Here is a 23,680-nt window from a genome sequence, read left to right as displayed (position 1 = left end):
CGTGCACTTCGCAACGGCTAAGTCCGGGTCCCGATCCCGCCTTCCCGATTCTCGGAAGTACTCATCACGTCCCTCCAACTGCATCTGTGCCAAGCATTCTTCCGCGGCTTCATTAACGACATCGAACAAGGCTCGAGTCAAGGCCCATCTGCAGCCATCCGTTGTACTCAAATAGTAGTCGCCGGGATTCATTTTTGAGACGATAAAAGAGAATAATTGAAGAGAAATTGAAGAGATGTGAAATTGAAGTGTGTGAAATGGTAGAGAATTGTAGTGTTTAAATAAGAAAAAAAAAACTGGAAAAAAATCAAAAAAAAAAAAACAACGTGTGAGCATCGTCGACCATCGTGCATGTCGTCCACGATGGCGACGATGCGCATGACGATGGGGTATCCTCCGCGATCTTTCGGTGTGACGATCGACAGACGATCAGTCCGCACCATTGCGGATGCCCTTATACATTAAAACTCATGTTGTTTTTAAAGTTTCTATTTTTCGGACGAAGGTAGTATTAATTTTATAGTAACATGAGAGGGAAATGAGTTAGTAGAACGTGAGATCTATTAACAAAATTAGTACTCCTCCGTCATAATAGATGTCATACTTTCTTTTAGTTTGTTTGATGTCACATTTCCTTTTTGGAAAAAGTTCTCTCTCACATTAATATAAATATCTATTTTCTTTCTCCATCTAATACACAAAACAATGCCTTAAAATTATGCTATTCTTCAACTATGCCATCTACTATGGGAGGAAATATTTCCTTAATTAAGATGAAACGTTTTCTTTTAAGTTTCATAAGATAGTCATTTTATTTTTTAATAGCGTTCTCTTTGTTCTCTTTCTAATTAAATCACTTTGTTCTCTTTCTAATTAAATATCCAACTCTATTTCTTTCCCATTTAATACTTACATCGTTCTTTCTTTATCCAATTAATCATATTAACAACAATTTCAAAAGCACTGATGATTAAAAAGCGTACATCTTCTTAGTCGTAATGGAGAGAATAGTAAAAATAAGTGTGAAGTATCAGTAGAAAAATAAATAAAAGAAACTGTTGACGATGAATGAGTAACATGTCAAACAAAAGAGTGATCTCTCTGCAAAAAGAGAAATATCTGTACCGTTACTCAAACCCAGCTAACCTTGAGTGAGCCCTCAAACTCACACTGACTGAGAAATTCACACATTCTATGTGAAAATTTTACATACATTCAATGTTAAATCTGAGATTCTGCTACATCTAGGGTTTGTACTTGACCGAACTCAATTGTGAATGGGGAATTGCTGTAGATCTCCGGCTTCCGTAGCCAGAGAAGACGTCAAGTCGGGAAACTTCTCCGCCACGACCCCGGCCGGAAGGATAAGTCCTCCGGAATCGCGAAGAAGCCAATCGCAGTTTTGACGGATGCGGAGAAGGAGAATATCGAGGAGAAGTATTTAGTCGATCGCGAGCTGGGGAGGGGGAATTTGGGGTGACCTATTTGTGCATTGAGCGGGAAACCAGGGAGATGTTGGCTTGCAAGTCGATTTCGAAGCGGAAGCTGCGGACGGCGGTGGATGTGGAGGATGTGAGGAGGAGGTAGCGATAATGAAGCATTTGCCGCAGAACTCGAGCATCGTCAGCTTGAAAGAGGCGCGGGAGGACGAGAATGCCGTGCATTTGGTGATGGAGCTGTGCGAGGGAGGGGAGCTGTTTGATAGGATTGTTGCGAGGGGGCATTACACGGAGCGGGCGGCGGCCTGCGGTGACCAGGACGGTTGTGGAGGTCGTGCAGCTGTGCCACAAGCATGGGGTTATTCATAGGGATTTGAAGCCCGAGAATTTCCTGTTTTCGAATAAGAAGGAAAATTCGCCTCTTAAAGCGATTGATTTCGGATTGTCTATTTTCTTCAAGCCAGGTTTGGTCCAATAATAGTACTATTTCGTTTTAAATATTTGGAATCACTGGGAAGTTATTGGCTTACTACTTAACTCAATTATCTGGATACACTTGTATGCATAGAATTGCGAATTCTTAGCCGAGTTGGATATCGAAAGAGCTTTAGTGTTGTCATTGCCTCCATAGATCGTCTTTTGAATGTACTACTACTAAAATAGAAGATTATGTTATGATCAAAAGAGTGTGCAAGTAATAAATGATGGAAACCATGATAAAGAAATGCTACTGTAGTACCTTAATTTTAAAAAAAATGTAGAATATGACTTGACACAGCAGTTTTGTAAGAAAAGGGACCTTGTAGCATTGCTCTGCTCTGCTAGTGAAGCTACTATTCCTTTAAGGGTGGGGCTCTTGCAATCTCAGGTTGCGAATCTGATAAGCACAACAGCCCGAGCAGCAGCCCCTCAAGCCCACGCACACATTTGGGACGACCCTCCTTAATTCCAAGATTATGTTTAGTTATTTCCTATGGAGTCAAGTCTATCTTAAGTCATATTATCGAGTCAAGAAATTATTTCCTTCTGGGTTTTCTTTGTGGTTTTTTCCCAGATCAGTTTAGGAGAGTCGAACCATAATAGGATTGGGCCCTTTTTTTCCAATTATAAAAAGTTTTGTTATTTCAATTAAACAAATAAGAATTACAGTATATTTCTTAAAAAACCCAATTTTCTCACTTTTTCTCCCCTTTCTTTGGTTGCCTTTCGTATATGCATGCCATTGCACCTTTGACGTGTATCAGAGTCTATTGTGTTATATTTAGGGTCTTGTAGATACAATATTGTGTATATAGAACAGTGAGGTACACAACCTGTGGCTATTTAAAATGGAAGTAGATGCTACTGGGTTTGGTATGCTGTGAACCGCCCATTTTCTAAAATATAAGTCTTATAAGTTTGTTTATTTGTTTCTCCTCAAGACAGCATCATCATTTTTATACAGACACTCGATGACTTTTCTCGTGTCTGTCATTTCATTATTTTTCGTTGAACAAGTTTATATCCTTGTATGTCAATGTATCATGTCTAACGTGCTTCAGCCATTGTTCATAATGTTGTATGTGGTCCTTTGCTTTGACCATCTTAAGAATAAAAGAATAACTCTTGGATTCTAGGTGAGAGATTTTCTGAAATTGTTGGGAGCCCTTACTACATGGCGCGGAGGTACTCAGGCTTTAAAATTTTGGCCAGAAATAGATATCTGGAGTGCAGGGGTCATTCTTTATATCATGTTGTGTGGGGTTCCTCCCTTCTGGGCAGGTAACTTACAATTCACTTTATCCTCTTGTCTGCATCCATCGTATCTTTTGTGAACACATATCTTAGCAACCTTGACTAGCTATTGCATACAGCATACTGTATACAATAGTACTTGTAAATGCCTGCCAATAAGGTTTTCTTTGTCAGCAGGCATCACATGTCCTGACTTTCGATACCAATGTTAACAACCCATAGGATATGAAGTATCCAAAATGACTTGACGTTTAAGCAATTATTCTGCAGAGTCCCAGCAAGGTGTAGCCCAGGCCATCATACGTGGGAAAATCGACTTTGAACGCGAACCATGGCCAAGTATATCTGACAGTGCCAAGAGCCTTGTAAGACAGATGCTTGAACAGATCCTAAGCTCCGATTGACAGCACAGCAAGTTCTTGGTATGTTATACATTGCCAAATTGTTGACATTTAAGTAAGGGATGATTGTTTGAACTTGATGGTCTACAAAATTTTTCTTTAACTGTTATAGTGAGACATTCATGTTCTATTAGTTGTGTAAACATCTTGGTTTGAGTTTAGGGGAAAAAGTGTTTCATACATACATTCGTATAGCCTGAAAACATGCAAAGATTGTCCCTACTTATGCTGATTATTTGTCCATCCTGAGTGATTTACTATCTTTGTCTTTAATTCCAAGTCCTACTTTGGTCATGCTATGGGGTTAGCCTATGCAAGTTCTTGTATATGGTTGTTACCTTATCATAATGAACATTATGGAGCATCATTGTGTATTTAGTAATCCAATCATCAAATTCAGTGTTTTTAAATGACACTATATGTTTATAGAGTCACCTATCTAGCATGGCCATGCATTTTTTTTGGAAAAACTGGGAATATGGATTAGTTTTATGGTTATAACATAATTTGGTTCACAGAGCATCCCTGGCTCCTAAATGCGAAGAAGGCTTCAAATGTTCCTCTTGGAGATGTTGTCAAGTCAAGACTGAAGCAGTTCTCCTTGATGAATAGATTCAAGCGAAAGGCCCTTAGGGTTGGTTCATTATTTTAACCTTTTCATTCTCTTTAGCTATCTTCATTTTTGGAGATAAAGATATTTACTTTCGGTCTTTGAATAGGTCATTGCTGATTTCTTATCTAATGAAGAAGTTGAAGGAATCAAAGATATTTTTGCAAGGATAGACACTGATAGTGATGGTATTGTTTCAACTGATGAACTCAAGGCTGGATTAAAAAATTCTAACTCACAGATGACAGAGACAGAAATACAAATGCTCATTGAAGCTGTAAGTCTGCCATCTTTTAACCCAGTACACGTACAGCCATTGCTTCACATTGATAAATTTGTGATGGTGGCATTAGTGTAGCACCTCTTAATTTTGAGACCTAGATCAAAGTTTCGTTTTGCAAGTTAAGCAGTTGAATGGGTTGGTCGTTGGTTTACTTTGCCTATAATTGCGAAGGTGTGAATAAATGTAATGAAAACTAGTGTTTTTAGTGTGGAAAATCAATCTATGGTTATTAAACTCGTGCTTTTACAAGTTGTGAACAGAACTTATTGGTTGCTGTGAGGCCCATTCTCATTCAACAATATAATTGGGAATCTGTAAAAGAGATATCCTTTGGTTTACTTTGACCTTACTGTGACTTATTTCTTTGTCACTCTAATTTTCTAATGTAACATGCATCCAGGTATCTGCGTCAGGACTTCTGTACATAGTGATTTATGTTTGAAGCTTCAAATACCCTGTCCTTGAACTCCCCACCAGTAGTATAACGTAAATCAATAACTGAGAAAAGAAATAGTCCCGTCTCTTTGCCTGTATATGTATGATTCGTTGTTTGTTCGAGTTTACTAATCATATTCTTGCCGATGTTTATTCATTTCTTCCCAACAGGTGGATGCAAATGGTAAAGGAACATTGGACTATGGAGAATTTCTTGCTATTTCACTCCATCTGCAGAAGATTTCCAACGATGAGCATCTTCACAAAGCTTTCTCCTATTTTGACAAAGACGGAAATGGTTACATTGAGCCTGGGGAGCTTCGGGATGCCTTGAAAGAAGATGGCGAAGATGATAGTGCAGATGTGGCAAATGACATTTTTCAGGAGGTTGACAGGGATAAGGTGAAAATAAATTCTTTAGTTTGAATATGGGTAGGGCCTGAAATAGATTATAACCACAATTTGCCACAATGCAGGATGGACTTATAAGCTATGATGAATTTGTAGCCATGATGAAAACTGGCACAGATTGGAGAAAAGCTTCACGACATTACTCAAGAGGGAGATTTAATAGCCTGAGCATAAAGCTGATGAAGGATGGTTCGGTTAACTTGGGCGGGTAAATATGACTGTTTCTCTCATCTGTACGAGTTACCAAGTTGTTTCCCTTTGTAGTGAAATTACCATTGTTATCATTATTATGGCTTCCACATATACAATGGGGTTCCATCTGATTGGTAACCTAGAAAGATAATGTATGGGGTGAGTACAATTGACTAGCACAGAGCTTGCTGGTCCCCGAGACACTGATATATCGTATTCTCTCCCCCAATTCAACATCTCCTCTGTTTCTGTCATTGACAGATGATTTAGATGTCTGATACTGATTATTACTAGTAAATATATTTGTCAAAAGAATAGCTCTCAGCGAACATGTGATTTGTGCAAATTAAAACAATTTTCTTTGTGTTTGTTTTTCCCTTGTCCTTGTGAATGTATAAGTTATTTTGGTCCTTATACTCCATATGGTTAATTTTTAAGATTTAATGTCTTCAATATATGTATGAATTACAACTTCTAAAACCTTGACCTTGTTCTCTTCTTCTATCTGCTGGCTTTACCTCCTAACCATTCCTCTAAAGAAAGTAAATGCCCACCACCTTGAACTAGGCCTATTTCAACATTTCATAAAACCTTAAGCCTTCAAAAGTTTTTCAGTGTGTGTGTTAACAATTTATCTATTTTAGTGTAGTGTGGTCGCCTCGTTCATTTAGTAGGGATGTCGACTACACTGTAGGTTTTGTCATTCTTCCTTCTACTAGGTGTTGTCCTATCGTGTTCTTCTGTTTCTGGCCCATCCAACAAGATGTGGTTTACTATCTTTGATGTATAAAGTGCTTGCGATTATTATCTCACACATTTTGTGGTATACGAATGACTTGCATACTAGGAAGAAACTGACATGTTTCCATGTGCAAATGACTTAGCTGAGAAGGGTGGATATGCAAAAATATACTGAAGTTTGATGTTTATAGTACTGTTATTATGCCTGGTAATAAATAATTTTCGATTAGATGATATTTCCCCTTGGTTTTGTCGACTAATAGATACTATGCCTGGTGATAGATATTTTTCGATTAGATGATATTTCCCTTAGTTTTGTCGACTAATAGATATTATGCCTGGTAATAGATATTTTTCGATTAGATGATATTTCCCCTTAGTTTTGTCGATTAACTCATGTTTGTTTTGCCTGACCTAAAACAATGAAAAGAGGCAAGCTCTGTTAGATTAATCATTATCTTCATTTCCTCCTTCCTTAATCCATTTGTTGGTTAGGCAGTCTCTGTCGACAGCTTTGATGTCGGCCTTGTTGCGTCAGTATCATTCTGGATGTGCTTGTTTCTTGAATGAGTGGATACAGAAAATAAAAAAAAACAGGAAAAGCCCACACATATCCGGGAAATGAAATGGAGATCGATATTGTCTTTTCATTATTTTCTGCATTATTATGCATCCTTTATTGCTCTTCGAGTGTTTTATGCTTTATAGTGTTGTTATTAGATTGATACACCTTCTTCCATAGTATTAACTATTAACAGATTTCTGCATCTTTATTATAGGATTGAAATTTAAAATGCTTCTCTTCTCTGCTCTGTGTATTTGAGACATGTGAATACTTCTTTCCTGTTAGAGTATATGTTAAATTTAAGAAAGTGATGATGCACTGCTCTAAGATTATTGCTCTGATTAATTCTTTGTATCTCTAGATTTCTAATATAATGACTTGGATGTGTAAGATGAGTATCTGTTGTATTTTTGCGTTTACCTTTATTGATCATGAGACTCTGTTTTACTCGAACCTTATCATAAAATTGATATCCAATCTGCACCGTATTTGTCGATAAGAATTAGCCATTTTTAGTTATGGTAGTTAGAATTAAATTAATATGTTATGCGGAAAAGGCAATAAATAACAAGTGGGGTTATTTAAAAAATAATTGGTGGCGAAAACTTGTACGTCAATATCTATAACATTAAAACAACGTGCAAAAAATAATTTTTATTTACCGACTTCTCGACTTTGACTAGACGCCATTATCCCACTACGCAATGAGAGAGATACATCTTGCCTCTCAATAATTTATGATAATTGTGCTTACTTAGAAACAAATTACAAAAAAAGTAAAATTATTTGAGAACAGATTATTGATGTAAAATGATCGTACAAAAGACACCGAATTAATGAGGTTAAAGGATATTTTTTTTCACGGTTTATTAGCATATTTAGCAATTTATTTTCAAAATTTATAAGTGCCCAACCATGTAGTAGTTGATTCAATTTTTATTCTAGTGAATAAAGAATAATATAGATAAGAGTTTCTCTATATTATTATTCTTCTTACTTTACTCTTTATTCACTTTAACTATTTATTAAGTATCATTATTTTTAAAACGAGTGAAAAAACGAAAAAGTTCTACTTCCATAACAGAGTGAGTAAGTTTTTTGTGTCCTAGACTATGATACAGTAAGATTTAACTTAAATAACACTAACAATATTGGTTGCAAATATTTCTTGAAAAATAAAAGAATAATGACAAGTAAAATCAAAAAAGAGAGAAAAAACTTAAAGGAGCACAAATCATAATCTGCATTTCAATTGCTCAAAAATAATCATCTAGAATCGCTAGTAGTATGAAATAAAAGATGCAAAAAAGCGATTCTTTATTTTGAGAGGGAAGAAATTATGCGAAAGTTAGTAGTAGCATGTGTAAATAAATTATCATGGTAAAAATTGGAAAGCTCCCAAAAGTTACAACATGGAATTGCTTGTATTGGTTTTGCAATTAGTGTACCCAACATGGGGGGTAAAAAAAAAGCTACTTTGGCCATTTTGTATCGTATGCTTCACCATTTTGATCATTTCATTCCATCAAATAAAACTAGAAAGAAAATTTTCCCCATCCCACATACATAAATTGTACTATGTGAGTGTGCATTCCATTTTGTGTACCAAAACTAGGCACAAATATTTCCTCATAGGTTTTGGAAAATGACCATTGCTTGCATTTGGCAAAATAATCCTATTCCATTCATTATACGTGTAAGATTCTAGTATGCCACGCCACGACAATAGATATTCACAAGATGATAGTACTTTAATAAAGTGAAGCTCATATATGTTACGATAATAGTAGTAAAATATACTGTATATGCAAATTAAATGAGTGTATGCTTAATAGTTACTGGAGAATGCTATAAATTTAATAATTCATAAGTATTTAAGTGTAATAATACTAATAAGGAAAATATAGAATGTGATAATTAATGGATGACACATTTTTTTGATGATAGAAAATGCACTTAAATTGTGAGTAGCAAGTCCAAATCAATTGAAAAAACTGCAAAACACAAGGGTACAGCAAGCCCTTTTCCTAAAATCAGTATCACGAATATTATCTTTAATACCTAGAAAATAATCATCATTGGTATGAATACTACTACATTTATTGTCTCTCTCTCTCTCTTTCATCCCCACCATGTGAGAATCTTGTGGGATCATCACTTTCCAAGGGCTTGACAATTGAAAAATATGCGCATAACGAGTGGAGGGGCAAATTTATAGGAGAGAGAGAGGCAAAGCTATGTTGAAATTGTTGTTTCAACAAATCTAGTATTTGGACACCTGTCATGCACTCAAAGGAAGACTTGTCCTCACATTCCAAACGTGTCGATAGATACTCTTCTTTGCGTGCAGCTAAAAAGAAAAGAAAAAAGAAAGCACGTTGTTCGAGTATTAACGTTTACATATCAACTAGTACGTATAAACAACTTAGCTACGTCATCAAGTTCAACTTCATATACGTTTGATTATTTGGTACTACTATTAACAAGATTTTACATATATCAAAATTTTGGAAAACAAATATTAGTTGCAAAGATATATGGATTCTTGGTTCATTTGTAATGGCATATTTGTAGCTTTAATGACATTGAGTATGTGTTTGGGTCTAAGACGATCTCTCCAACAGAATCCCATTGAATATGATCAGTTTTATTGTCATATTAATGGTTGAATATGCAGTAGTATTTTTTTAACAAATCAAATAATGTTGAATTTATTACGGCCTCCGTCCAAAAAAAAAAATTGTTAATGACACGAGTTTTAATGTACATTGGTAAAATAAGAAAGAATGGAGGAAAATGTGGTGGAAGTAGTGTCGTGAATTATGGTGTCATATTTAGAAAGATGTGTATTGTTAGTAGATTTGTTTTAAACTTTCTATATTTAGAATTAGTCTAATTTTGATGGACATCCAAAATAATAAAATTAGTCTATTTTTTATGGACAAAGGTAATACTTTCTACCTGCTGCCAACTAATTAAAAGCTCAAAATAAAAATATTTTTTAATTTTTTTTAAAGTAAATTAATATATATATTTAAAGACGTTATTAAGGATTCTAACTCCGAGACATTTGGCTTTAGACATTACCTCTCGACTTAGAGCATCCGCTAGTAGTGTGACCTCTTCGGTCCGTCCGTCTTGCTTGAGCACCGCTGTCTGTCTCCGCTCATGAAGTCGTCCGTCTGCGTACTGAGCAAGACACGTGGTGTCTTATTCGCCAACGGCATAGCCGTTGGCTTATTCAAATTTTATTTTTTATTTTTTTTAAAAAATGCTAAATTAATTAAAAAAATGTTTTTAAATAAAAAAAATATTTTCCCACTTCCCAAAAAAATATATCCGTTTTCTCCCTACTTTTAATTTATTTTTCAATTTTTTTCCCCCAAAATTCACATTTTCATCTATAACCCACTTCAACACAAAAAACTCACATTCTCATCTATTCTATCATCATCTCATTCTCTCATCTTTTTTCTCATATTCTATCATCTACATTCTCTTATCTTTTTTCCTCATACTCTCTCATCTAAATTCCCACCACACTACACAATGTCCGCTCAGGCGATCACCCCTCCGCAATGGATTGGAACCATGATTGGTTCGACTCGAACTCGGATTTAGTCCGGAAACGCAATTTACGGCTCCTCCTCAAACCCAAGGTTTGAATTCGGAGTGGATACCGTCTTTACCAGTGGACGACCAAAATGCCTCCGGGTTCGAGTGGCGGACGAACCGGACGGAGGGAGAATGCTCTACTCCTACTCCTACTTCTATTCCTACTCCTACTCAAATGCCTCAGGCACCCGCACCGTACACTTCGGGTGAGATGATGGCGATGTTCAAAGCCTACTTGGCAATCTCGAAGATCCGGACGTCGGCACGAACCAAACCGGGATACGTATTGGTGGCGCATCACTCGTCTTTACAATGAAATCCGCCGAGGGAACCATATATCGCAATGATAAGATGGTGCGTAATCATCCGACTTAGAGATCGGTAAGTTCCAGGGGTACTTCCAACAGGAAGAGCGGGCGCGGGAAGCGGCAGAGCGAGCTCGACATCATCGCCGCCTTGGCGACCTACCAATGCTTGGAGTTTAAACTGCTCAGTACCTCGCTTGTGGCGAGGGTGCCAACATCCGAAGTATGGGGGGGCGTAGCTGCATCCTCCTCCGCTCCTCCAAGAACGGCCAGTCGCCTAGCCCTATCCGACAACGCCTCCGATGATGTGGCTACCCAGCTTGCGGAACTAACTTGGTAGCCCGAACCGGCCCGAGCGCCTTCTGCTCGCAGAAGGAGTTAAGGCGGCGGCCAACCGCCCCGCTCGCGCCCGACTCCATCCGCCCCGATCCCGCTCCTCCCGCTTCCTTTGTGCCTTCTCCACCCCGAACAACTCGTTGTGGACCCTCTTGGGCCAACTCTATTTGAACGATACGTCTAAGATGACTCCGGGCAACTTGCAACACATGAGCAAATGGTCCGGTCTCAAGAGCAATTGGGGTTAGAGGACTAGTCTTCCACGTGTGTAATTTTTAATTTGTAGGATTTTAATTATGTATTTTTTTATTTTCTAGGATTTTAATTATGCATTTTTATTTTTTAGTATTTTAATTATGTAATTTTTAATTTTTAGGATTTTAATTATTTAATTTTTATTTTTTAATGTATTTTTATAATGTAGAAATGTTTTTAATAATCGGAGTATTTAAATTGAATAATAGAATGATGAGACGAGCTTGTCCTTACTAAGACACGCATGGAGTCAGCTTTTTAGCTAAGACAAGGATAAAAATGAGTCCAAAGCCACTTCCTGCTCTTAGCTAAGAGACTGGATGAGAGCTCTTAGCCAACTCATACACACTCTTTTAATCTTTATTGATACTCCATGGAGATGTCATGCATCTTTTTCATTCTGTGACCGAACTATTAATAAACCCTTACAAAACTATAATATAAAAATTAAGTATTAATTTATTAAAAATAAAGGACATTTTATAAAAATATTAATTAAAATAAGGATGTCAATCGAGTCAAATCATCTTATTTCATGTGAAACCTACTCCAGCTTGCGATAACCAGGTTGAAATTTTATCCAGATAAAAGTCTCCAATTATTCTAACCCTCTTAATTTAGTCGACATCCGAGTTAATCCACGAGTTTTTGGGTTGTACAAGCAAGGTCGTGTTAATTATTTGACGTCGCATAGCCTTTATATTCAAAGAAAAGAAAAATAAGATAAAATACCGGATCATCATTTAATAATAAATTTAATACTGTACCAAATAAATACATAGTTAGAATAAAATTAAAATTAGGCCATAGTACTAATTTTATAATGGACACATTTTTTATTTATTTCTTGGAAGTAGTGAAAAATAAAATCATGGTAAAGAAAAGAACTCTGGAACTATTATTAATCCCACATAATGTGAAAATATATAGTAATTAATTAGTGGATCCATTGCCAAAATTCTTCGCGGCAGTTAAGGCGAACAAAAAGTGGGATGTAAATGAAAAAGAAAGCTTTATCTGAGATATAAAATTTTGATTGGTTGTTAGAGAAATGATCAACGCAGTTCTGCCGACATCAATATGTCACGTGCCGAGTATTTCCTAAAATCCATACACGCACGTTTTACTTGTTCCATTATTCCTATTCGAATTCGATGAAACACGATAGTTCATCCCACTCTTTGATTTTATCAAGGGTTAATTTACCATATTCAATCAGGCTTCAGAGTTTTAGCATTTAACATCACTTTTTTCACTGAATTTAAGAATATGCTGTTAGTGAACGTATTAATAAAGTAGTTAGAGATTTAATAGAGTAATAAAATAAAAGAGATCTATTATTTTTGTTAAAAATAAATGACTCAATTATCTTAACTTTTCTAAACAAAAAAGTGACTCAATTAATATGGAACCGATAGAGTAATTCATAAAGTACAGAGAGATAGAAAAAATGTTATTAAAATATTGTTATTGAAAAAGAAATCCACCTCATTTGAGATTTTTTATTGTCAAAAATAAAAATGGTCTATTTTTATGGTACATGCCAAAAAAGGGTTTATTTTCATGGAATAGAGAGAGTAAATGGTTAAGCTTTAACTAAACAAAAAATTAATCAATATGATATTATAGAATATAAAATATTAGAACTAAATATCAAAACATGTATGTTTTGGTTCATTTACTACTTTTTGCGGACACATATATATTAAGGTATGAATTAAAATAAGATCAATTTTTTTTTGTCAAAACTAAGGCAAATTAGGCCACTAGATTATGCTTAGCTGTCTATATTATGATATGTGATAGATTTATAAGATTTATTATACTCTCTTTGCTCCATAGAAATAAAGACTTTTAGGATGATACAAATTTTAAAAGTAAGAAATAGATAGAAAGAAAAGAATAATTAAATATTGTTAGTGGAGAATATAGCATCTCATTAGAGAGAAAGAAGTTACCAAAAATAAAAGTGGACTATTTTGATGGGATCACCAAAATAGAAATGGCTCTATTTTTATGGGACTAAAGGAATATGTAGTAAGGGTAATTTAGGAAATTAATCTTTTTGTTTAAAACTCATGTTGTCCAATACCAAGACTACTTTTTGTATTCGGATATAGAATTAATCTAGACCATTAAACTTAAAAATGGATGATCCAGATTCAATACAAAACTCATATCATTTTTCCGGAGCTACTATATCATTGTGGGGTAATATGGTCCATTCCAAATTCAAAAACCAAGGCACAATGATATAGCAACTCCAGTAAAATGACCATATTACCCCAAAGTTTTAGAAAAATTGATGTTAGTCCTCTTTGAGAGTTATATCCTTTGTGAGAATTTATCCAATTTCATTATCGAATGGTTGTTTGATTAATTGTCGAATTAATTGAGTAAAGGTATGCATTCTACCTTAAGTGTAGCTAGAATTTTGTAGTCTTTGTATTATTTGCATTGCCATCTTCTTTTAGATGTAGGTTTGTAAGTCCCAAGAGAATCCCTACCTCATTACACCTTCATCCCTTTCTTTGATCCACATCTTTTAGATCTAGCATTTTTTTTTTTGTTAGATCCTATCCTTTTGGTGTCATTTCGTTAGATCACACTTGAGCAAGTCTTGGACAAGCAATTCATGAATCTCCTCATGAAGATTCATACTCCTCCGTTCCAAGATAGTTAAGGAATTTCTTTTAAGCACATGATTTAAGAAATTGATGTTTGCAAGGTTAAAGCAGAGAGAGTCAAATAGAGGGAATAAAGTAAAGAAAGAAGATGATAGAGTAAAGTATGAAAGAAGATAAAGTTTTGCCAAAAAAATAACTCAATTACCTTCGATAACCTAAAAAGGAATACGACTCAACTACAAGACGAAGGGAATATAAAGTAGTTATGTGTACACAACTCGATTGGTTTACATAATTCCTTGATAAGTACCGCTAATGCAAGGTAGTTGAGTTGTATTCTTTTTTTTATTGTCCCAAGGTAGTTAAGTCATTTTTTTTGGCAAAAACTATATTCTCTCTCATTATTTATTTTCTCTCCTACTTTTATTCTCTCTTCACTCTAACCTTTAAACAACAATTTTATAAATTTCGTGTCCAAAAGGAACAACTCAACTACATTGGACGTAGGAAGTATATTTGCTAGCCCTAGTTACATGATTACCTTTTAAGTTCATGTCTTTCTTATTCAATTGTTTAGCCTTAGTTAGACTTAAATTCATTTCATTTCAAGGCTAAAGCAACCCAATTGCTTTACTTAGTACTAGGACTAGTCAATACAACATGAACAAGAAATTACTTAAGGGTTAGTTGCATCACCAAAAACCCTAAACACTGAGAATACTAAACCAAGAAAGGTCATATACTCGAGGGATTGACAATCCACCTTACCATAGTGCTAACCTAGATTAAAGTATCGGATAGTTGAAAAACACTTTAGTTTGAGAATGAAGGAAAGTAGACTCGGTCATACTAAGCAACTTGGATGACTTACACTACCAATGTAATTTGCCATCAAGCTTTGTTAGATGCTCATTTGTACAGTTTAAACACACTTTGCATCCATCTAAACAGTAGATTGTAGGTTAAAAGCACTTCATCTGGCTACCACGATGTAACTCCAAAAAGCTTATTTTATTAATGCCCTTAAATTAAACTCCAAGTCTTTACATGGTTTATCTCATCAAAGAAATCAAACTATATCTAGCTATTACAAACGTGTATTGTATGTAGTGAATCACTTGTAAATGCTATACAACTAATTTCGTTCTCCACAAAATAATTGGAGATATTTTGTTTATAATTAAAAGGCTGATGTATGAAGGAGTTAAAAATAGGTCGGTCTTTCGAAAGAACAACAAATGATAATTTATTTACCAATTGATTCTAACGACTTGGCATCGCAGATAGTGATCACCTTGAGGTCATGGGTTCAAATGCCGCCATCTCGCTGGAGACTTTCGCCTTAATTTGTAAATCCGCTGCACTAGTCGAACTACGCCAAAGTAGACCTGCCCAAGATTTACCGAACCGGTGTTAAAATCGAAACAGTAATCTCGTTCATTCCGAACCGAAACCGTGAGAATTTACCCGAACCGAAACCGCGATTTTTTGAACCGGTTGGGTCAGTTCAAAATTTTCGAACCGAAATCCGTGCTTGGAACCGCTGGGTTCCTGGTTGTTCCAAACCGAACCGCAAAAACCGCCGGAAAACCGTGAAATCAAGCCGGAACTGCAAAACCGCAACAAAACCGACGGTTCGGAACCGTGAAAATGAAAAAACCGGAAAATCGCCGTTCGATCGGAAACCGAAACCGTAACGCAAACACCCTCGCGGGTTTGGTTCTGGTTCAACAATTTCCAAAACCGAAACCGGCGTTCCAATCAGAATCAGCTCGTCTAACCGTGGACACCTCTATGCCAAAGGCCGCTCGAAACATCTGTGATCAAACAAAAAATTGATATTTTTAATTTAATTGAATGGTAATTGCATGCAATAAAAGTTATTCACTGCATGCTAATATGAAAATAATGCGTGTGGTGTGAACACCACCAATAGTTACACATCAACCTTTCAATATTTAATTTGATAAATTTTCCCATGCTGATGATAGGCTCATCACGAAAATATTTTTTATTCTGCAACGATAGAAACAAGTATTATTCTACAACATCGATAGCTACATTTCACCCTTTGAATACTTAAAGTGTCACTAATAAGTGGATATCTATCTATTTTTGCATTATATAATTATATAAATTTAAGTGGCGAAGTCAATTAAGAACTATCGCTCACTGTCACCTAGACAAATTAATGTGGAAGTATACCTTAAAAGGTGTATAATGTCTGAAGAGAATGTTCTTCGATTATAACCAAGCTAGATCAAATTGGCATGTGGCTTTTGAATAAGAGTATGGTGCGTATAATATGCGTGTCATTCTCGAATATTTTTATTTTTTTTAATCTAGTACTATTATTTTTTAAAGAAAAATATTTACGCCCAAATGAAAAAAGAATATATTGTGGGCAACTGCGCCTAGCTTGATTAAGATTATTAGTAGTGGTCTTCAAAAACTACTCTTTAAATCATCAATGAATCAAATTATGTACTCCATTCTTTATTTTGTTGGCATTTAGTGAAATTCTTTGACCATTTATTTGCACATGTTGTAATTAGTGGAAAGTTATTCTTTTTACTTTACGACTTCGAGCTATCCTTCAAATCTTATCATGTGGAGTATATATATCTGAAAAAGATGCAAAATTATTTAGTAGCATATTATATAGTAGAATATAAATATTTCCCTAACCACTAGACGCACATTGGTTTGTGTTTATATTAGATGAGACGGCGTACATGCACTAACTTTATTCACTTCATGACTTAGTACGAGAAAATTAATTAAAATACTATATTAACCATAAACAAAAAAATTTGATTTCTTCACATGCTAATTAATCTTAATTGATATATGTTGATTGTTGACTGGTGTACAAACCCAATTAATTGAATTAAATTTGTATGAATCTACATTAAAACGATAAAAGAACCGCTTTATCTTTTTTAATCCCGACACGAGAGAGTACTTCAACTTTAAAAACTGAAACAAATAAAGATTAGCTAGCAAGTCAGATTTGATGTATAATCCCTCGTCCCATTATATTTGAAACGTTTCATTTTGATCTGTCCTATTTAAAATAAAATATTTCTAAAAATGGAAACAATATTCTCTCTACTTTTTCTTCTCTCTTACTTTTCTCTTCATTCATTAATTCAAAATAACACTACATAAAATACCGTGCCAAAAAGCAAATGTTGCATATATAATGGGACGGATGGAGTATTTTTTTTTTCCATTTTGAACCGTCACACAAAAATAGTTATCTTCTTTTTTTGGTATGTTTTTCTCTCTTATGAGTAATCTCATTCTCCACTAATAATACTCCAATCATTTTTTTTATTTCTAGATCTCTCCTATTTATTTTATATTAAAACACCTGTCATCCCCAAAGTTCTTATTTTAATGGAAGCAGAAGGAGTTCATTCCAAAACATTTTCCTCTACATAAAGTTAAGTTATCCCCACGTTTAATAATGTATGTTATTCTCAGACGAGTTCCACTTGTTCACGGCGCCGGAAATTCTTACTCCTTTTCTATCCTATAGTAGTGTATGGCTAATTGCTATATATATATGTATCTATTTCTCTTCTCTCACTCCACTTATATAGTAGTAGTAGTACACAACATGAAATCCACGTTGCACTTCAAATTAAATTACGTCGATAGCATTTATTCCACACACTAAACTAACTTCCCATTTTCTCTATATAAGTACATAAACCCTCTCTTCATTCATTCTCAACCCGCCAATAGAAAATGATGAGCACGGTGCAGGCTTGGCCCGAACCCGTGATCCGGTCCAGCATTTGTCGGACAGCGGATCCGGTCATACCCGACCGCCACGCAAGAAGCCCGTAGACCAGCCGGCGCCGTGGCGGCCGCGGCCAGCGAGGGCGCCGACATTCCGGTCATCGACATGGAGGGGCTGAGCTCCGGCGACGCCGGGGTGACGGCGGCGCTGATCGACCAGGCGTGCCGCGAGTGGGGATTCTTTCAGGTGGCGAACCACGGCGTCAGCCCCGGCCTCATGGCGCTGCCGCGAGGCGTGGCGTGAGTTCTTTCAGCTGCCGCTGGCGGAGAAGCAGAGGTATGCTAATTCGCCAGCGACGTACGAGAGGCTATGGCAGCCGGCTCGGTGTCGAGAAGGGGATATCTCTGGACTGGAGCGATTACTTCTTCCTCCATTTTCTTCCTATTGGGCTCAGAGACGAGAACAAATGGCCAACTTTACCCGTTTCATGCAGGTTAGTATGATATTGTTCACTTTGGGCTCGGGCCTCATACAAATAGAGTTTTATTGGCAATTTTATATAAAAGTATGACTCATATTCTATTAACCTTTTCAACTCACTTTCCATATTTCTTAAAATATGTGTCCAAGTTAAAGTGTGACAAAATTTATGGTACAAGGGAGCATGTGTTTTTGGTGGACTATAATAATAGTGACCAAGCATGAAATTGGAGATATAATAGAAAATGTGTTTTAATTTGTAGGGAATTGGCGGCGGAGTACAGTAGAGAAGTGGTGGAATTGTGTGGAAAATTGATGAAGATTTTGTCGAGAAATCTTGGTCTTAAAGAGGACTACCTTTTAGAAGCATTTGGAGGAGAGGAGGAGTTAGGTGCATGCATGCGTGTTAACTATTACCCAAAATGCCCCCAACCGGACCGCACCCTTGGCCTGTCTTCCCACTCCGACCCTGGCGGTATGACTCTTCTTTATTCCGATGAAAATGTCTCCGGCCTCCAAGTCCGACGTGGCGACACTTGGATCACCGTTAAGCCCCAACCTAACACCTTCATCGTCAACTTAGGCGACCAACTCCAGGTCAAAAAACTTACTACTACATTATCTTTTAAGGATACAAAAATAAAAATATAATTTTTTAATATATATAAATTTTTCCAAAAAATAATCTCATTTGTTTTATTTATGAATTTAGATATTGAGTAATGCAAATTATAAAAGCGTGGAGCACCGTGTGATCGTGAATTCAGCCAAGGAGAGGGTATCTTTGGCATTCTTCTACAATCCCAAGGGTGATAAGGTCATTAAGCCGGCCGAGGAGCTGGTCTCACCGGGGCAGCCGCAGCGCTCTCGCCCACCACTTATAACGACTACCGCCTCTACATTAGGATGAAGGGTCCATGCGGCAAGTCTCAAGTCGAATCACTTTAATCAATTTCTAAATAAATTAAGTATTAAATAAATAAAAACTTGTCTTTTCCTCTCCTTATAATTTGGTGAAGTATTCAACTAATTACCCCAAATTTAAGGAGGGAATGAAGGGTATATTGGGTGTGATATTTACTTGTGTAGATTATATATGATGTACGTTATGTTATTTGTTTTCCTAATGTTATGTAATTTTGAATATTATTTTAACTAGTTAAGTGGAGTAGTAATTTTTCATTATGGTTGTCGTAATTTTATTTGTATTTAGAATTTATTTTACAACAAAAAAATGACCGAACTATCGAAACAATATACAAAGAAAAAGGAATGTTCATTTTGAGATCAACATATCACCAATTTATTAGATAATGATTGAGAATAACATATCTAATCACCAACAACCTGCTAACGATGTCCCACCAATATGATTCGAAATCAATGTTAATGATCGACTTAGTTTTCCGATGTGATTTAGTTAAGGAAAGAGAAGTGATAGGATTTGAATCCAAAAAATCAAAGAAAATTAATTGAATTTTTGCGTAGTCACTGCCAATACATAATAGTATTAAACTATTAATGGTAATCGCACATTTTAAGTGGACGTCTACACAAGTCGCGATCATGGGAAACATTTTCCTCTTTGATGCGGTAATCGATGGAGAGAGATCAATTGATTATGTACGTGGCTTCTTTATTTTCACATTTGCATTTCTCAATCAAATGCATCTATCTCATTAATAAAGGTATGGTCGTACTTATTTTAATTTATAATATTAATAGATAATGTAATCTTATCAATAACTATTAGATGTATGCCATCTACGTATAACTTATAATTTTAAAATAGATATTCAATTGTTGTTTTAGAAAAGTCAGATACAAATAACGGGTTCTTATTACATTAAAATAAACAATTTTACTATAATATTTACTTATTAATTAAATTGCTGAATTATAGTAGTATTTCACAAAACATGGATCACTATAAATTGGCCCTATGTGAATTTTGTGTAGTACTTAATTTGCTCCATTTATTAAAATAGATAGTACTAAATTGTTGTTTGAGAAATTTCAGATACAAATAACGGGTTCTTATTACATTAAAATAAACAATTTTACTATAATATTTACTTATTAATTAAATTACTGAATTATAGTAGTATTTCACAAAACATGCAGTACTATAAGTTGGTCCTAATTAATTTGTGTAGTACTTAATTTGCTCCATTTAAGTTTGAAATATTGATTTGTTTCATATCTTAATTATAAAGTAATTGAATTGACCATTCAGTAAAAGGCAATTGACTTTTTTGTATTATGTCTCTTGTTTGCAATATGACTTTTTACAGTTCCCCGTTGAAACTCATGAAATTGGAGTAGCATATTTTTTCCTATACATTTTTCGGCCAATTTAATTTAGAGAATCTTAATTCATTTTTGGCATGATAAAATGAAATAAAGAGAGTACGGATAAATGAGAAGAATAGAGTCAAAATGGGAAACAGAATGAGATTAAAAAAAAAAAAACTGAGAATTAAAATGTAAGGAACGATTGACCCCCCTCTTAATAATGCTAAATCATTTTTGGATGATAAATATTGTTATCATATTGATTTGTATTTTGTGTTTTTTTTTGAATTTTTAGGTATAAATTGCTATATTTCTAGATTTTGAATTATAAAAATAAAAATTAAAACTAAAAATCGGACCCGTTCGAATCAAATCGGGAAAGACGGTCGGATCCGTTGGCCAGACATGAAAATTTGTAACCAGGACCCCAAAACCCGGGACCGGATAGAACTAGAACCGGCCGGTTAAGTAGGCCTAAAAAACAAAAAAATGTAGTACTCCTCCGTCTATATGTGGGTAGTGTATTTTTTTTGGATTGTCCTTGAGTCTTTCCTTTTTGACAAAAAGTTTTTTACTCTCTCTTACTTGCTCTCTCTTCTCTCTACCTTTTTCCTTTCTACTTTATTTTCCTTTTACTTAACTCATTCAAAACAATTTTTTAAAATCCCGACGAAATGGCTCTACTATAGAGGGACGCGGGGGGAGTATAATATAATGTAATGTAACAAATATAGCATGTTTTGATTAAGGAAACCTGACCGTTTAAAATATATGTCGTGTTTAAACGTTTTGTCGTCACGTTTATGCATTAAGTTTAAAAGTTCACATATCGTAACATTCTTTTGTAGAATGCACAACTTTAAAGTGTGTTTCTTTGAGGTTTCTTCAACTGTATAATGTAGCGGAAATTTGAATTATTTTTTCGTTGTCGAAGCATATTTATGTGTTTGTCTTTTCACCATTCCAGTTGTTTTCATCAAATGTACTCCTCCGGCCGTGAATAGGAGTATCTTTTTCTATTTTCGTTCGTTCCGAATAGGACTCCCGGTTCAATTTACCTTTTGGTAATAGGTCCACCTTACTAACTTATTCACTACATTTCATTTTAAACTAATATATCAAGTGGACCCTATTCCACAACCTTTTTCCACTTTCTTAATATTTAAAACTCAGGGCCCAGAAATAGGATCCATGGCGACGGAGGGAGTACTATTTATCTATCCCACTTTCATGTTTTCAAACCAATAAATAAAGTTAGATATGATGCTATTCGACTGGCTGGGGTTAAGGGTTCTGATGGTATCCAACCGTGTGCCCTAATTGTCATTATGTAACCCGTAATTTTGTGCCCTAAATCTATAATTAAAGGGATAATATGTCTCCTTAAGGTATCTTTCGTATGTATATGTGTCCTAAATCTAAAACTAAATGTGATAATATGTCTCATTAAGAGTATCCATCGTATGTATATAAAAGAATATGTCGTTAAAACTTTCGCATATCATAATATTCAATCTTATACTAGTGGCGAAGCCACCTTGGGGCTGGAGGGCCCATGGTCCCTAACAATTTCGATATACTTCTTCAGTTAATAAACATCAGAAAGTAGTAGCGTAGATGGATCCCTCGTTGCCTTTGAGCATTGACACCCAGTTTGAACCCCCATTGCAGGCTTGCAGCACTTCACGGCGTTGTTTGTATCTATATCACTCGCAGCCTCCTTGCTTATGTCACAATTGTTTCCGGCGATAATGATATCATTATGATGTGTTTCTTGAGGTTTCTTCAATTGTTAGTGGAAAAATTTAGAACTCAGTTTTTTTTTTAAATTTTGAAGGCCAAATAAATGTAAAGTTAAATGTATGGTTTGGTTGATTGGAAAAAATAAAAATACTAGTAACATTTAGACACGTGGCAGTAGAATGATTTAATAACATTGGTTGGACCCATTGAATTTGATTTTCATGTATGTGGGAAAAACTATCATCCCCATATCTAATTTCATTAGTGTGGATATGTAAACTTCTAAAAAAAGGGTCATCTTGTTTGATTTTGGATCAGATAGTTTTCAGAAACATGAGTTGTGAATCTCGTGACACTTTAGGGGTACCTCAAATGTGTATATAGGATCTTTTTATAATAATTTAAATGAGTTTTCAGTAGTCTTACATTAGTAAAATTGATATGAACACCAAGATACTTTACGCGATAACAAATCGAATCTACTTCATATAAGTTACTTTATAGACATTCTCTCGTACATAAAAAAAATCTAAAATTTGTGGGTGAAAAGCATAAAAATACTCCATCACTTTCTCCCTTTAAAATATCTCTATATTCTGTTGGTGAAAAAAACCATGCCACAAGTGTTTGTGTTGCGACTTTATTCATTTGAGAAAAATAAATATGCATATGATTGTAATTGTTGTTGAATTGTTGTTGAATTGGGCCCATGATTTTGTTTTAAACGTCTATATTTTTTTTATTGTAAACAGAGTATTTAAAAGTAAGAAAAAAAATAGTCCCTCCGTTTATAGAAAATTTTATTTCTATTTTTTTTAATTTCTAAAAATTTGTCATTTTTCACTTTACCATTTTTTGTAGTAGAACCACGTTTCCCCTAACTCACATACCCTAACTTTTTTAACAAGATTTTTTTACTTTCCCAAACCTGTCGATCGAATTACAAATTATTAGAGATCTGCTATAAATGTGCCAAGTTACATTTACATTGTATGATGGTCCAAGAGACTAAAAGAGTGCAAATGTTTCTCTATAGCTACGTGATAAATATTTATTGATTTTGATATTTGAGGTCCATAATTATTGCGAAATGAATTCTATACGCATTCTATACATGCGAAGATGTTATATGCGTGTTATTTTGCATTTTAAGTCCATAGTTCTAAAATTTTAATCAAATAATGACTTTATCCAGATAAATTTGAATATTCAACACTGAGAAATAGTATTTAGTTTTGTAAAAAAAAGTGGAACTAATTCCTTTCCTTGGCTACTGTTGTTTAACCGATAATATTTAGACGACCCGATATTAACTTTGATGGGCTGTTTCAATGAATTAGTCCAACTCAAAAGCCTTTAAGAACTTTGGGCCTTTGCCCTTCATTACAAAAATTACATAACTGGGCGGATCAGTTTTTTAAAAAAAATTTGAGTAAATTAGGGAGAACGGGGAAAAGTGAAT

The 23,680-nt window shown here is 35.0% G+C and overlaps 2 pseudogenes; both read left to right on the top strand.

Annotated features, from left to right (window-relative positions):
- Positions 1 to 1,096: 1,096 nt before the first annotated feature.
- LOC125198839 lies at positions 1,097 to 5,741 on the top strand (annotated as a pseudogene).
- Positions 5,742 to 17,705: 11,964 nt separating this feature from the next.
- On the top strand, positions 17,706 to 19,362 carry LOC125198847 (annotated as a pseudogene).
- The last annotated feature ends 4,318 nt before the right edge of the window (positions 19,363 to 23,680 follow it).

The sequence above is a fragment of the Salvia hispanica genome, unplaced genomic scaffold (genome assembly GCF_023119035.1).
Source record: "Salvia hispanica cultivar TCC Black 2014 unplaced genomic scaffold, UniMelb_Shisp_WGS_1.0 HiC_scaffold_296, whole genome shotgun sequence".
NCBI lineage: Eukaryota > Viridiplantae > Streptophyta > Magnoliopsida > Lamiales > Lamiaceae > Salvia > Salvia hispanica.
This window is presented reverse-complemented; position numbering and strand designations above follow the sequence as displayed.